This window comes from Abramis brama (assembly GCF_963993115.1).
Source record: "Abramis brama genome assembly, chromosome: 19".
Taxonomy (NCBI): Eukaryota; Metazoa; Chordata; class Actinopteri; order Cypriniformes; family Leuciscidae; genus Abramis; species Abramis brama.
This window is the reverse complement of record NC_139981.1, coordinates 2,360,826-2,376,267: the sequence shown is the minus strand read 5'-3', so window position 1 is coordinate 2,376,267 and position 15,442 is coordinate 2,360,826. Positions and strand designations below refer to the sequence as shown.

The 15,442-nt window shown below is 37.3% G+C and overlaps 1 long non-coding RNA gene across 2 annotated transcripts in view; it reads right to left on the bottom strand.

Moving 5' to 3' along the window:
• The window catches only part of LOC311070229, a 65,993-nt gene that overhangs the window by 39,191 nt on the left and 11,360 nt on the right, over window positions 1-15,442 (bottom strand). The window contains exons 3-4 of one of the 2 annotated variants that reach the window (XR_014603640.1): window positions 1,544-1,646; window positions 225-417 (exon numbers count right to left, since the gene is read on the bottom strand). This is a non-coding gene — a long non-coding RNA (uncharacterized lncRNA). The remainder of the gene's footprint in view (window positions 1-224; window positions 418-1,543; window positions 1,647-15,442) is intronic. The other variant, XR_014603641.1, reaches the window with a different exon arrangement.

The following is a 15,442-nucleotide window of genomic DNA, read 5'->3' as shown; positions in this document are numbered from 1 at the left end:
ACACTGATATAGAGAAGAACTCCCATTGGAGGAAACCTTTTTCAACATCACACACTAAAGAAAGATGAACATGTAAAAAAGCATAATAGGAGCCCTTTAAAAAACATTTCAAACACGGTCTAATCTGCATAGCACACATTTTTAAAATCGTACACCCTCATGATTCAGATTAGAGGTTAATAAATATGTTTTTTTTTTCTTAAACGTTTACATTTGATCCTCACAGGTTCAGTGGTTTTGGTGTTCATGTGCCAAACAAACCGAGTCTCTCCGTCCCTCAGAAACAGAAGGAGCCGCAGGGGTTTGGGCCGCGAGACACACACGATCCTGCTGTGTAGTGTAGCGTAGCGACGCGGGTCTCCGTCGAGCACAGAAACAGTAGATCCCACATGACCACAGCAACACACACCGTCTGAGCTGTAAAACATATTGTGAAACACTTACTCTATATAAGGTGAAAAACTGTGGTAGATCTAATGAAATATTTCATGTGATTTTATAGTAAAATACTGTACATTTTTCGGATGTATAATTCTATAATTTACATCATAAATTCACATTCACAGAATTCTCTGTGTTTGATGGTTTATCATTGAAATATATATATATATATTTTTTTTTTTATTATAAGTTATGTACATTAGGGTTTTATGTTACATCTTATGTTGTTAAATGAATGTTTATTGCATTATTTTAGTGTTGTGTGTTATCATGATTGTGTCTATATATTTAGTATTAACTTCAGCTTGTGGAAAAGCTACTTGTGATGAACTTTGATTCATCGCGTGACTTTCTCTTTAGGTGACTGTCAGTATATTATAAAGATTAAAAAAATTTTTTTTGATATATTAACATAATATCAGTTCAAAAATTAGTTCTGGAAACCACAACTGACAGTTTTTCATCATGTATTTCAAATATTATTATTATTCTTTTTTTACATTGTAAAGGTGAATAGAAGCAATAGTGAATTCTATTCTATTCTTTTCTATTCTATTCTATTCTATTCTATTCTATTCTAGTGTTTTTACCTAATTTGACTCTAAAAGATCCAAATGTCTTGATAAGCATTTTTCTATCCTGTTTTGACATGTTTCCAACTTTTAAACAGAAATAGGATATGGAAGGGCTTGTATCCTCTTTTAAACAACAAATAGTCCAACACGCTCTCATTGCAGTTCATAACTATCTTATATTTCGGTGGCTACTTCGTATGAATTTGTACAATCTCATTCATAAAACTCATATGAAATAAATATAGTTATGTTTTCTCATGAGATCAAGTTGAATAGTCTTTAGATCACGACTGTATTCTCATGTTTGAGAACATTCTATTGGACAAAACTTGGGGCACACCTTTGAGTGCAAGATGATGTCATCAATATTCTTGGTTTGTTTTTCCATAAGATTTATCTGTCGACTTGTGTCAGTGAGTCCACTAATGTAACGAAAGCCTCTCACAGCTACAGACATGGACTAAATGTACCTTTTGATTTCAAGAATATATAACATTCAGTCTTTTCAAAGATTTGATCCCACTAACCTAGAGAACTTTGGTGAATCCAGCGATCAGTTTCTTCTCAAAACCCCTGATTTGCATCCGATGGCGAGTGAAAGGACTGTGAACGCGGTGTCTGAGGCTGAAACTACACAAGGTATCATTGCATGAACATAAAGTGCATGTTTAAAGAGAATAATTGTTACCTTTAGTTTAGGGTCCAGTTCTCACTATTAACTAGTTGCTTATTAGCATGCATATTACTAGGATATTGGCTTTTTATTAGTACTTATAAAGCACATATTAATGCATGATCATATTCTACATCCCTTAATCCACCCCAATACCTAAACTTAACAACTACCTTACTAACTATTAATAAGCAGTAATTAGGAGTTTATTGAGGAAAAAGTCATAGTTATAGTGAGAATTGGAACCTAAAGTATGACCAAATAATTCATCCAAAATTGTCATCCTTTACTCACCCTCCAAACCTTTACGACTTACTAGTGAGAAATGCTCAGTTACTCTTTTTTAGTGTAATGAGAGTAAAAAGAAAAAGACAACCTTTTCCATTAATGTCCCAATGCATGACTAGTCTTTTTTGCTGCATTTTGCATGTATATGATCCATAAACACAGTCATGCTTACACATCCAATACAGTTATTTTTTTCTTGTATGAGAAAACCCAATAAAGTAGGGCCTTTCCGTCTGTAGTAATGAGAGAGAAGGCCTTTTGTATGACTAGTCTTTTTACTGTAAGGGAACATGGAAAATCTGTAAGAAACAGCACACATGACACAAATACAGTCTGTCATTTAGAGAGTATTTGGCTCGGTTTCTAAGCCAGGCCTCTCAAATGGCTTCCATGTGTGAGAGGCAGATCTCGGCGGGTATGCTTTGTCTGAGAGCTCTTGGCATTGACGCAAGGATTCCTGAAAGCCCAACAGCTCCCTGACTCAGAAGCACACGGATGAACTTCCCGATGGAAGTACGAGAGTCAGATCTAGGGTTTCTCCGGTCAGGAAATGAGTCACACTTTATTCGCCCCATTCACTCGCAGACGTTCCCACCTCTCCTTCATCCCGAGAGCCTCGTGGCAATGGGCTGAAACTCCTACTTTAATCTGTGGATTCAGTTATTTAACCCACACTTCAAACGCAGGCGCCATCCTGCAATCCAGTCTGCAACCGAGCACAACACTGACTCAGTATCAGCGCTATTCCTGAGTTAAAACTCTTCACAAAACTACAAAACAGTGATGCACATCCTGTGCTCTTGAGTTTAAAGGGATCGTTCACCCAAAAATGAAAATTAGCTCATGATTTACTCATCCTCAAGACATCCTAGGTGTATATGACTTTCTTCTTTCAGACGAATACAATCTGAGTTATATTAAAAAATGTCCTGGCTCTTCCAAGCTTTATAATGGCAGTGAATGGCTGTTTCTGTTTTGAAGTCCATCAAAGTGCATCTATCCATCATAAAAGTGCATCTATCCATCATAAAAGTGCATCTATCCACCATAAAAGTGCATTCATCCATCATAAAAGTGCATCTATCCATCATAAAAGTGCATCTATCCACCATAAAAGTGCATTCATCCATCATAAAAGTGCATCTATCCACCATAAAAGTGCATAAAAGGCTCGATCTTACGTACTAGACTAGAGCACATTCGCGCATGCGCACTCTTCAAAAACGATACTTCAAATCTCTTGACAAACTAAAAGACGTAAAATACATTTATACATAGCCTATATATATATATATATACAAACTAAAAGACGTAAAAGACATTTATACACACACACACACACACACACACACACATACATATATATATATATATATATATATATATATATATATATATATATATATATATATATATATATATATATTTTATGTAGATTGTACTGAATGCCAGCTTAGTTTCCTCAAGATAAGAATTTATTGAGTCCACATGTCATGCAAACAAGAAATGTCTGACCGCAGGTCGAGAGCTGTCGTATAGTTTCAGGAAACACAGACTCGTTAAACTCTGCTGATAACGACAGATTTTGCGACTATAGTTGGCTAACGATGCTTTCGGGAAACACACCCCAGTCCGTTAGGTCAGCTCCTGTCTGGAAACATCAGACACTGTAGGAAACTCACTTCATCGTGGCACCAGATGGATTTACCAGTGGAATATATTAAATGCACTTAAAAAATCAGGACTGGCACCATCTCATGGCCCTCCATTCGCCAATTTTAATGTTCACTTGCCCGTGAACTACATTATCAATTAAGTGTGCATAACACATTTGCCTACTTAAACAAGCAATCAGCCGAAGCATAGCAACAGCACGCCGTCCTCATGAAAGTGATCCTGCACAGGATAAAAAAGCCTACCAAGGGAACAGTGGCTATTCTGAGCCTGCAGTGTGACAGGTTCACATTGACACGGTTTCCTAAATGAAGTTCGTCTCGCTCGCTATTCTTCTACTCTCCAGTGTCATTGTTCAGACGGGAAACGCCACAGAGACGAATTAGTTGACACACTATTTTAAGTAGGTTAAGGGCACTCACACCCCACTGACTAAACCAGCCTCTTTTCTTTAAGCCAGAGCAAGCGTCATCTGCATTGGCTATTAATACGATTAGCATGAAACAAGACGGCTAATTTCAGTTCTTCACTGAATAATAACTGTAAATGAACCACAGGTTTGTGAGATTGTGTGCTTGATCGAAACATGCAATGGATTTGAATCGGTGTATTGTTAACTAGAACAAAAAATGAATAATTAAAACAAACGTTAACTGAAATAAAGTATTAAAAACATATGCATATTTTATTTCAGTTAGTTGTCCAATCAACGAATTTGCATTTAAAGTTGAACAACTGCGATTTCTAAAATTTTAACTAAAGCTTAAAACTAAAAACCATTAAAGACTAAAACAAACATAGTTTTTTTTTAAATAACTAAAATTAAAATGATAAACAAAAAATCTAAAAATACTAAGCAATTTAGAGAGAGAGAGAGAGAGAGAGAGAGAGAGAGAGAGACTAAATATAAGGTGGGAGGAAAAATCCTGTTTCCTCCAGTTAAACGCTTCAGTCATTCATACTCTCTCAGCCATACATTTGTCAGCCTGTTTTTCAAGTGAGTCACAAAGAATGGTTGCTCACACACAGACAGAGACAGACACACACACACACACACACACACACACCCCGCAGCTCTAATTCCAGGAAGCAGCTGCTCAGATGATGATAGCCTATATCAGGCCTGTGAATCACACCTCTGTTTTGACTCCCGGTTTTTTCTTTCTCTCTCCTCAGAATGGGACACGGTTGGCTGGAAGAATGCGTCGAGTGGCACAGATCCAGAGGGAGGAGAGGATGGAGATCAGGAGTGACAGGATTGTGGAGGGAAGGGATAGTGGTGCTTTATTACAGGCTGCGGGAGATCATTTCAGCAGCCGACATGTCTGGACCAAACACACACACACACACCAGTATTATAGAGCAGCTGGGATTCAACACAAAGATGGGCAGAGAGAGAGAGAGAGAGAGAGAGAGAGAGATCTGAGACAATGATGTCACTCGTTCCCAATAGCGATGGGAATCAGGAGAATGGGAAATTTAATCATTCTGGTTCATAACTGTATTGGTTCCACTTTAGTTAAAAAATAACTGATCCAAACTTAAATACTTAAAGGGATTGTTCACCCAAAACATAAAATTCAGTCATCATTGACTCACCCTTCTTCAGTCCAATTCGAGTTTATGAATGAAATGACCTTCAGCTCAGTGAATCAGTCATGAATCGCTCCACCCGATTTGGTTCAATTGATTAATGATTCTTTTGAATGATTCATCAAAGCCAACTGACTCAATAAAATTTTGATTATGAGTTTTTGATGTTCAAGTTCATGAAGTTTAGACAAATCATACGTTTAATTGCATTATTGCTGTAGATTCAGCAGAGTCCAGCTTTGTTATTGATAACTAAAACTATTTATGAAAATCAGTTAACTCAAATAAAGCTGAAATAAATGATGTTTTTGAATTGCTTGAAATATGACTGGAATCACTTCAAAAAAGGAAAATACGGTGCAGTGCAACATGTGCAGCGCAAGTCTGTCATATCGGCTACATAAAATAATAATGAGAATATTATAATTGTGTGTTTGGCACATGGCTTTTAATGGCGAAACTTTTGTTTTTGTAATCAGGCTCTCAAAAATTATATAAAAATTTGGATTTAGATTTATCGGTCAATATATCGGTTATCGGCTTTCAAATATAAAGAATTATCGGATATCGGTGCATCCCTGATAAATATTAGATGAAGAACAATTATTTCCAGTATGTTTTTAGAAGCACAATCAGTTCTGAATGAGATGCATAATTGAGTGCCAGGGATTCAGATGAAGGAAATTGTAAAATGGCGAATTAATGCATCATATTGGGGGGAGAATTAACCATATTTTGGGGAGATATTTGCACTCAAAAGCTCCCTTTTGGGGATGTTCTTATGTTAAAAAATAGTATAAAGTAAATAAAGTTGTGTAAAAATGCAGTTTTCTATTGTATATAAAAATGTGGGACGAACATTTACAAACCTAACCATTGGGTTAAGTTTTTAAAATATATTTTTAACCCAACGGTTGGGTTTGTCCATATTTGACCCAATTTTGGGTTGAAATAACCAAGCATTTTTCAGAGTGTATGCAATGTCCCCATTTAGATAAGTCTCTTACTCCCTGTGTGTGTGTGTGTGTGTGTGTGTGTGTGTGTGTGTGTGTGTGTGTGTGTGTGTGTGTGTGTGTGTGTGTGTGTGTGTGTGTGTGTGTGTGTGTGTGTGTGTAGCCAATCTGCATTAGATTTTGTGTGTGTGTCGACTGTTGAATGCATTATGTTCTTCCGAATGTAAGAAAGCCTCAGTGAGACATCTGCGGGTCTGTAACTCACACACACACACACACACACACTCTCGTGGGCAGATTTAGATTTGATCCTGTGGCCTGTGAGTCTGTGTTTGGGGGAAACACGGGGGAAATGCGTTGGGTCGTCGGCCTTCGGTGAAATGCAGGAAATCCTGCTGTGATTGTGTGGCTCTGAAAGCTTCAGCTCAGGAATGTGACCTACATTCTCCCCCCCTCTCATTGTGTTCCAGCGCAGTAAACACATGCTCACCGCAGTATAACGTGCTTCTGAAAGCTGGATTTTACACAATCTGCAGCATCGAGACTCAAACACACACCGATCATTTCACAGAAAGGGACAGGAATATTAAATATGTTGTTAGACATTTCTAAATAATGTTATAATAGTGTTCAACAAACAGCTTAACATTATTTAGAAATTTTGAAACATGTAGGACAACATATTTGCTTAGGTCACTTTCCATGCATCTTGTTTTGTCATATTTGTGTATGTGTATTGATTTTTGTAATGCTTTTGAAAGAAGTCTAAACAAATACATTTATTTGATCAAAACTAACATTTTGAAATATTATTATAATTTAAAATAGCTGTTTTCAATGTGAATACTATGTCATATATCATGTCACTTGATCCTTCAGAATTCATTCTAATATGATGATTTGATGCTCAAGAAACGTTTATGATTATTATCAATGTTGAAAACAGTTGCGCTGCTGCTTCATATTTTTGTGGAAGCAGTGATACATTTGATTTTGCTGGATTCTTTGATGAATAGAAAGTTCAAAAGAACAACATTTATTTGAAAAATGCCTTTTGATTAATTTCAGAGAGAGAGAGAGAGAGAGAGAGAGAGAGAGAGGGAGAGAGAGAGAGAGAGAGAGATTCAGACAGTCATTCATACTCTCTTAGCCATTTGTCAGCCTGTTTTTCAAGTGAGTCACAAAGAATGGTTGCACACACACACAGAGACAGACACACACACACACACACACACACACACACACACACACACACACACACAGAGAGAGAGACACACACACACACACACACACACACACACACACACACACCCTTGCTGCTCAAGAAACATTTATGATTATGATCAATGCTGAAAACAGTTGTGCTGCTTCATATTTCTGAGGAAACTGTGATACTTTTTTTTTTTTTTTTTTACAGGATTCTTTGATATATAGAAAGTTCCAGTCTTTTGTAACATGAATGTCTTTACTGTCACTTTTAACTGATTTAATGTATCTTTGCCAAATAAAACTATTATTTCTCTATATTATTATTATTATTTATTTTTTTGCTTGATCTGTTCATTGAACTTTTACAATATTAACAGGATAAATACACAGGCCAATAGTAAAACAAATATTGTATAAGTAGGCTACTAATCTATTTAAAAAATAAAAATCCCAAACTTTCGTTTGTATATATAATGCATGGCTTCTTGAGTTTCCACTGAAACACATAAGACAGGCTTTGAATAAAGAAAGAAAGATCTAAATCTCCAAAGCCTGAATTAAAGTAATTAAAAAGCTTCTAAATGAGCTGAGGAAGGAAAGGGTTAATCAGTAATTCTCCGGTCAGGACAGAGATGAAATGGAGTCTGTAATGCTGACTCACTGCATGAAGAGCCTCCCCCTCTCTCTCTCTCTCTCTCCCCCTCCTCTCTCTGTCTCTGTGTCTCTCTCCCCCTCCTCCTCTCTCTCTCTCTCTCTCTCTATCAGATTATGTGCATGGTTGTGCGAGCATGTGGCAGCCTGCCTGCTTTTACGGGAAGAACGCAAGTGCAAAAATACTTTGGAGTGCTGTGAATCCTGAACACACACACACACACACACGCACACACACAGGAGACTAAAACAGATCCACCAACAACAGGCCTACATTGTTAGACATTTGAGGGTCATTCAGTTTTACTTGGATATTTTGACTTAAAAGACAAGAAATACATTTTGAATAGACTTTTACGTCGCCTGAATAAAATGTGAGTGATGTTTGCCCGTTTAAACTCACTTTCCACAATGACAGGGTGAAGTTTGTGGTTGCTAGGGTGTTGCTACAGTATGTGGTTACTAAGACGTTCTTGGTGGTTGCCATGGCATTGCTATGTGGTTGCTAAGATGTTCTTGATGGTTGCTAGGGCGTTACTATGTGGTTGCTAAGAAGTTCTTGGTGGTTACTAATATGTCCTAGGTGGTTGCCAGGGCATTGTCAAGATGTTCTTGATTGTTGCTAGGGCGTTGCTATGTGGTTGCTAAGATGTTCTTGATGGTTGCTAGGGCGTTACTATGTGGTTGCTAAGAAGTTCTTAGTGGTTGCTAATATGTAGGTGGTTGCCAGGGGATTGCCAAGATGTTCTTGATGGTTGCTAGGGCGTTACTATGTGGTTGCTAAGAAGTTCTTAGTGGTTGCTAATATGTAGGTGGTTGCCAGGGGATTGCCAAGATGTTCTTGATGGTTGCTAGGGCGTTACTATGTGGTTGCTAAGAAGTTCTTGGTGGTTGCTAATATGTCCTAGGTGGTTGCCAGGGCGTTGCTAAGATGTTCTTGATTGTTGCTAGGGCGTTGCTATGTGGTTGCTAAAATGTCCTTGGTGGTAGCAAGGGCATTGCTAGGCTGTTCTTTGTTAAAGTCCTTATGCTATTCTGGTCTCTAGATATGGCTCAGGTCCATCCTTCAGTATTGTACTCATTTTATCAGTGGAAATCATTCATCCAGTCACTCAGAAAAGAAACAGCACACCTCTCCTAACATTCAACACAATAACAGTCTCTTTGAAGGCATTTCAGGCCATTAGTCTTTGAAATCACTAATGCTCAAACACAAAGATGTTCCCTACCTTCCTTTAGCTCTCTTCTTAATCTCATTATCCTGCTGTCAGTGTCTGGACTAAAGGCTCTATGGCTCATCTTCCATTAGCAGTTTTTTCTGCAAACAAACACACCAGCGTCTCTTTCTTTCTCTTGTTTACCCAGATGTGAGATCCGTGAAAACCACACGAGTCCACAGTAAAGCAGCCTGTAGTCCAGTCAACATAGAAATACATTCAACAACTTGTGGCTCAATGCATCGGCTTTAAGCACTTTTTGTCCCTGGGCTCCTGTGGCGATCAGGCGTTGAAATCAAAAACATGCATGATAACACACACACAGTTTTTCGAGAAGTTTGCGATGATAAAAGAGGTCGGGAGTTTCCACAACTAACAATGATAATTATTGACTATTTGCTCTATTTTCCAGAGGTCGTTCACTAGCAGACGCTGAACGATGATGCATCTGTGTGCTGAACTTTCTCTGCTCACTTGTGCAAGATTGAAAAAATGTGCATCAATTTGTGCAAAATTGTGATGCATAATAGCCTATTATGCATCACAATTTTGCATAAATTGATTATTGACACAAACTATTATTAATAGGTTCAAAAAGTTGGTAATTGTCGTGCATTCTCAGAAAAACACAACTTTTATCTCAGTAAAATACACATTTTATGTTGCCATATTAACATAATACTATAATAAACCATAAAACGACTAATAATTCAAGCGACTTTACAGCTCAAATAATACACACGTTCTGTCAGAAGGATTCATTAAAGTGCTTTTAAATCCTCTCAGATTCGGCCATTGTCAACTCCTCATCATAACCTTGATTTTTTTTAATAAAATGAAAACAAGGGATGAGTCAGAAAGTATATTTTGTGGTAATCAACAGTACGCCACAAATGCAATTGAACTTAAATTGTTTTGAACCCGGAATATTTAATTGTTGACATGATCATGGCAGATTTCCACGTAAGAGTGTCTGAGAGAGTGAAGCGAATTTTGCCTCAAGCTCTTTCAGAAAAATAATTAAATTACTTAAATTGCTTCTTTTCTCAGGTTCAGGGACCATTAATCATGACAAATGTGAAACTGGCATAGAGTCACTGTATTTCTTACATACTGTAAAGTCGCACAATGCATTAAAAAAAAGCACATTCTTACACTCAAAAGCGCACGTCTAATGATGCAGACATATGAAACGTCATGCTTAAAAGGAAAAAAGTTAAATGCAATGCAACATAAAATGTGTATTTTACTGAGATAAAAGTTGTGTTTTTCTGAGAATGCACGACAATTACCAACTTTTTGAACCTATTATGCATCACAATTTTGCACAAATTGATGCACATTTTTTCAATCTTGCACAAGTGAGCAGAGAAAGTTATCGTTCAGCGTCTGCTAGTGAACGACCTCTGGAAAACAGAGTAAATAGTCAATAATTATCATTGTTAGTGGTGGAAACTCCTGACCTCTTTTATCATCGCAAACTTCTCGAAAAACTGTGTGTGTGTTATCATGCATGTTTTTGATTTCAACGCCTGATCGCCACAGAAGCTCAGGGACAAAAAGTGCTTAAAGCCACAATATACTGAAATATATAAAAGTAGTGATGAGGCTTGAGTTGTTTTGTATGGTGATATATAGTGTGCAACGGTACACATATCATCAGGGTTTCACATGTTTCTCATCCAATTTATATTCAAACTGTTTGTATTATAATATTACTTTTGAATTAAAATGTTTTATAATGTGAAGCTGTTTTTGCACTTTCTGACGCATTCATTATTAATTATCAAAAATAACTACATCATATACCGTTGCCACAATTCGTCAGTATTTTGACGCCTTAGAGGCTTTAAACAGTCCAATTATCTGAAATAAGAATTTGACATTTTGGAAATTTCTGAGAGCAGATTCTTACATCAGACAAAGGCCGAGAGTTTACAGAAAATGATGATGAGATTAGTTGGAGATGATTAGGTTGTTTTAGCGCCTCAGATGAAAGTGTTCATTCACATTGCCAGTCATTCAAGTAAAAAGTCCCCATGAGGATTTTCTGAAAAGCTGCACTGATGAGATCTGAAAGGTCACGGCCATCAAAGCCGAACCTCAGCAGATAAAACTTTTAGAAAAGTGGAGGTTATTAATATACAGTAAGTATAGATATTTGTCACATGATACACTTTTTTTTAATCAAAGTATAACATTAAAAACGTTTAATGATCAAGTAAAATAAAAGTGGTGCCAAAGTTGCAGTGCAATCTTGCTGACCACTTTGATATGAATTATTAATTAAGAAATTTAACTCCGTAAACGACAAAAATGATTGTGTTAAGTTTAATGGATGAAAAATATGGTTGTAATATAGTGATGAAAATTACATGAAAATAAAAAAGTAAAAAAACAACAACTTGCATTTAATAATTAAATAAAATAAAAGTGGTGCCAAAGTTGCAGTGCATCTGGTTGACCACTTTGAATTTAATTATTAAGAAAATTAAACTACATAAAATTGACTAGAATCGGCAAATGGGATTGTGTTAAGTTTATAGATTAAAAATATTGTTGCAATGATTAAAAACTACATGAAAATGAAAAATATAACAAATAGGCTAAATAAAAGAAAACATATGTTTAATAATTACGTAAAATAAAAGTGGTGTAAAAACTGTAGTGCATCTTTTTGACCACTTTGAATTTAATTATTGATGAATAAATTTGACAAAATTGCTAAATTGACAAAAATAATTATGTTAAGCTGGAAGATAATAGATGAAAAATGTTTTAATATAATCGTGAAAAAAAATTTTTTTTTTTTTTTTTATTAAACTGTATGCATATCAGTATTATATCATTATACCATTGGTCACCCATACTGGTTTAAAAACCCCATCTCAGTCTCAACCCACTACTGTAAAATACCTCATTTCAATGACCTCATTAAGTGATGCAAAGACCTTTTAACATTGTTATTTTGCTCCGGCAGTCACAGAATTCCCCTCGGTGTAAAGCAAAGCTCACAGATTAGGCTTTCAAAGAGACCAGTTACGTAAAGCAGTGGACAAGCCCGCGCCGTGACCCAGTTCCAGCTCCAGCACAGCAGATGCATGCTACAATTTCACTTTAAAACCTGTGCATGCTACAATTTAAACCAGCCAATCAAATCTCTGATATGTGCCTGTGAGCAGTGTGTGTGTGTTTGCGGTGCTGTGACTCATGGGGGATTACGTGTCTGATGGCTTTGATGTGCGCGACGCTGCCAGGGATATTTTCTGCTGCTCATTAAATGCACCAAAACAGAACCTCAATGCACAACAAAGGCACAGATGCAATAGGAACATTTCTTCGTTTTAAAGTGCTCCATTACCACACTCCTATTGGTTTACATGCATCCATCCGAGGTCAAATATCACTTCTCATAATAAACATTGCACATCACCTTGTTTTCTCAAAGGCTGCATTTACATTACATTGTTCATGTGACCCAATTCCAATTTTTTCCTCCCATGTGGCACAGATCGGATATGATCCATGAACGAGTAAGCAGGAAAAAAGCACATGGATTCCGATATTCCCAGATCGGTTTCAGGCTTCATTCATATGCGGAAATAAATCTGATCCGTGCATTTGTGTCTGACATGTAACCGGATATTTCCGTCAATGCGAGTCTAACGTCATTGAAAAAGCGAAAGACAGTGGCGAATGACGTCAACTCAGGTGGACACCAACCGCGATCACATGACTCTTTTCAATGGCAGACGAAAGCTCAACCCGATGTTTTTCTGAACTGTAAAGATGGTGCGGAAAGCAAAAGCGTGTATTATCATTTAATTGGCGTCCATTGCGAATCAGCCTGCGGTTTTCTGGGTCAGTACGTTAGGTGGTTTCACCAAGTTTATAGTGTAAATGCAGATATTGGATTTGGGTCACTTTTAAAAGAAGATGTAAGCTGGTCATCAAAACAACAACAAAATCGGATATGGTCCACAAATCAGAATCGGGCATCAAGACCTGCAGTGTAAATCCGACCAAAGAGTCTGAAAACGGTTCGTTCGAAGAGTCAATCTCCTTTCCGTGAGCTACTCCGTTCTGATTGGTCCGACGGCCCAGTCTGTTGTGATTGGCCGACGGCTTACAGCGTCTTTGGCTTTTCCATATCAATTCCAGCGTAAGTCCTCATCCTTTGAAAGTGCAGTAAAGTGGATTCACAGCATGATCTCGACATGAACACAAACTAAACTCTTCCAGTCTCAGGCTACGTTTACACGTGGATGGCTATTTTCATAAACGGACATTTCTCCCCTCTTCGTTTTCAAAAATAACATCGTGCACACGAACCTGTGTATATGCTGTCAAGAGCATGCCAAACCTGTAGGTGGCAGTGTAACGAGAAGCTCAAGCCCACCTTAGCCAATCAGAATCCCGAAAATGGTCACATTCCGTGACGTCGCTGCCTAAAACTCCGTTTTTCTCTGTTTACATGCAAACGTGCAAACGAAGATTTTCAAAATCTCCACTCTGGCCGGAGTTTTTAGAAAGAATCGGTTTCATTGGCGAATCCTCCGTTTGCGTGTAAACGAAGGGTGCAAACGAAGGGAAATGTCTCCGTTTTTCAAAATAACCATGTACGTGTAAACGGGGCCTCAGATACAACTACAGTGTTTGAGGGCGGGGCAAAGATGATGTCGTTCACAGGCAGCCAATGACAACCGTAGCCTGGCATTATGCAAATGTGTTACACTGTTACATAGGAATGTTACAGGAAGAGAGACGGCAGTTCAGAATCAATTCTTTCTTTTAGGAGACAATATCTTTATTTGTCATGCACTTTGATCTTTAAAACTTTGTAGGCCTTTTACATTCACAAACGGTTCTATTACACACTACATGACAGGTAATATTTGAAAAAAGCATAGAGGCACTTTAAATGAGTACATTTATATGCATGATCTTAAACTGATTACACTAAACTCAGCATCCTAAACATGCAATGCAAAGTTTCTGGTGAAAGTAATTTAGCTGTCTACAGTGAAAGTGAAAATGCCATATATTGAGCACCGCACTGATGACGTATCTTTGTAGACCAAACCAAAAGATTGCATCATCCTGCTTCGTTCGACAAACACCTTTGGATTATTGCAGAAAATAAGCACTGTGAAAAACAAAAGTTTATGATTCTTACACGTTTTGTTCATCATCATGATAATCTTCACAATGGAACTCAACTTTTGAAGCCTAAATACAATCAAAAGCCAGAATTAAGCTTCAATGACTCTATCAGACTTTATCGAAAAACATCCCTGAAAGGTTGAGTTTGCAAGAGAGTGACTATAAACACGAGTAGATGAGTCTTTCTGGTGTTTAATGTCACTGAAAACATCTGTAGGCAGTTGTTTGTGTGGGTATTATTTATGTCGTAGAATAAAAGGTGAAATATCTTGAGCTTGATGTGTTGAGACCTTATTTCAGGCATTTAACCCGTTAAAATAAACGTCAGGATGATAAAACCGTGTGCTAGACTTTTAGTTTTATTTATTTTAGTGCATCAAGTTAAACTAAATGAAAATGAGAAATGTTGCTGCAATTTTTTTTTATATTTTTATTTTATTTCAAGAATCGAAAATGTATTTTTCTGGTCTTAGTTTTAGTTAACGATAACAATTTTTGATGTCAAGATGTCATTTCAAAACCTCAAGTAAACATCCGTTCAGCAGTTTGTGCACATAAACACACACAGATAAAACACAAACATCATCCAAAACCCTCTCCAGCACAAACGCAGTGAGTGAGACACTAGTGTTTCGTTTCTCTCTTTCGGTTGGGAATCAGGCCACACAGTGTTACAGTTACACACTGATAGGAAGTTGCACAAGGTTAATGAAAAAACCATTGCCGAAACCCACAAACTGCTCAGTGCTGATGCAATGAGATGAATGTTTCTGCGTGTGTGTGTGTGTGTGTGTGTGTGTTAGCAGACTCTCGCTGGTGGAGAACGAGCCCTGGAGGAGGACGTTTGTCTGTCGAGTGTCGGATCAGAGAATGATGGACACATGGAGCCAAGTGTGACAGCGACTGAAGCAATTATTCAAATTAATCACATCACAACGTGAAGTCATTTAGGTTCGCAAATGGGTTCGCATCAATTGCTTAAATAGAAATATCCTGAAACAAATA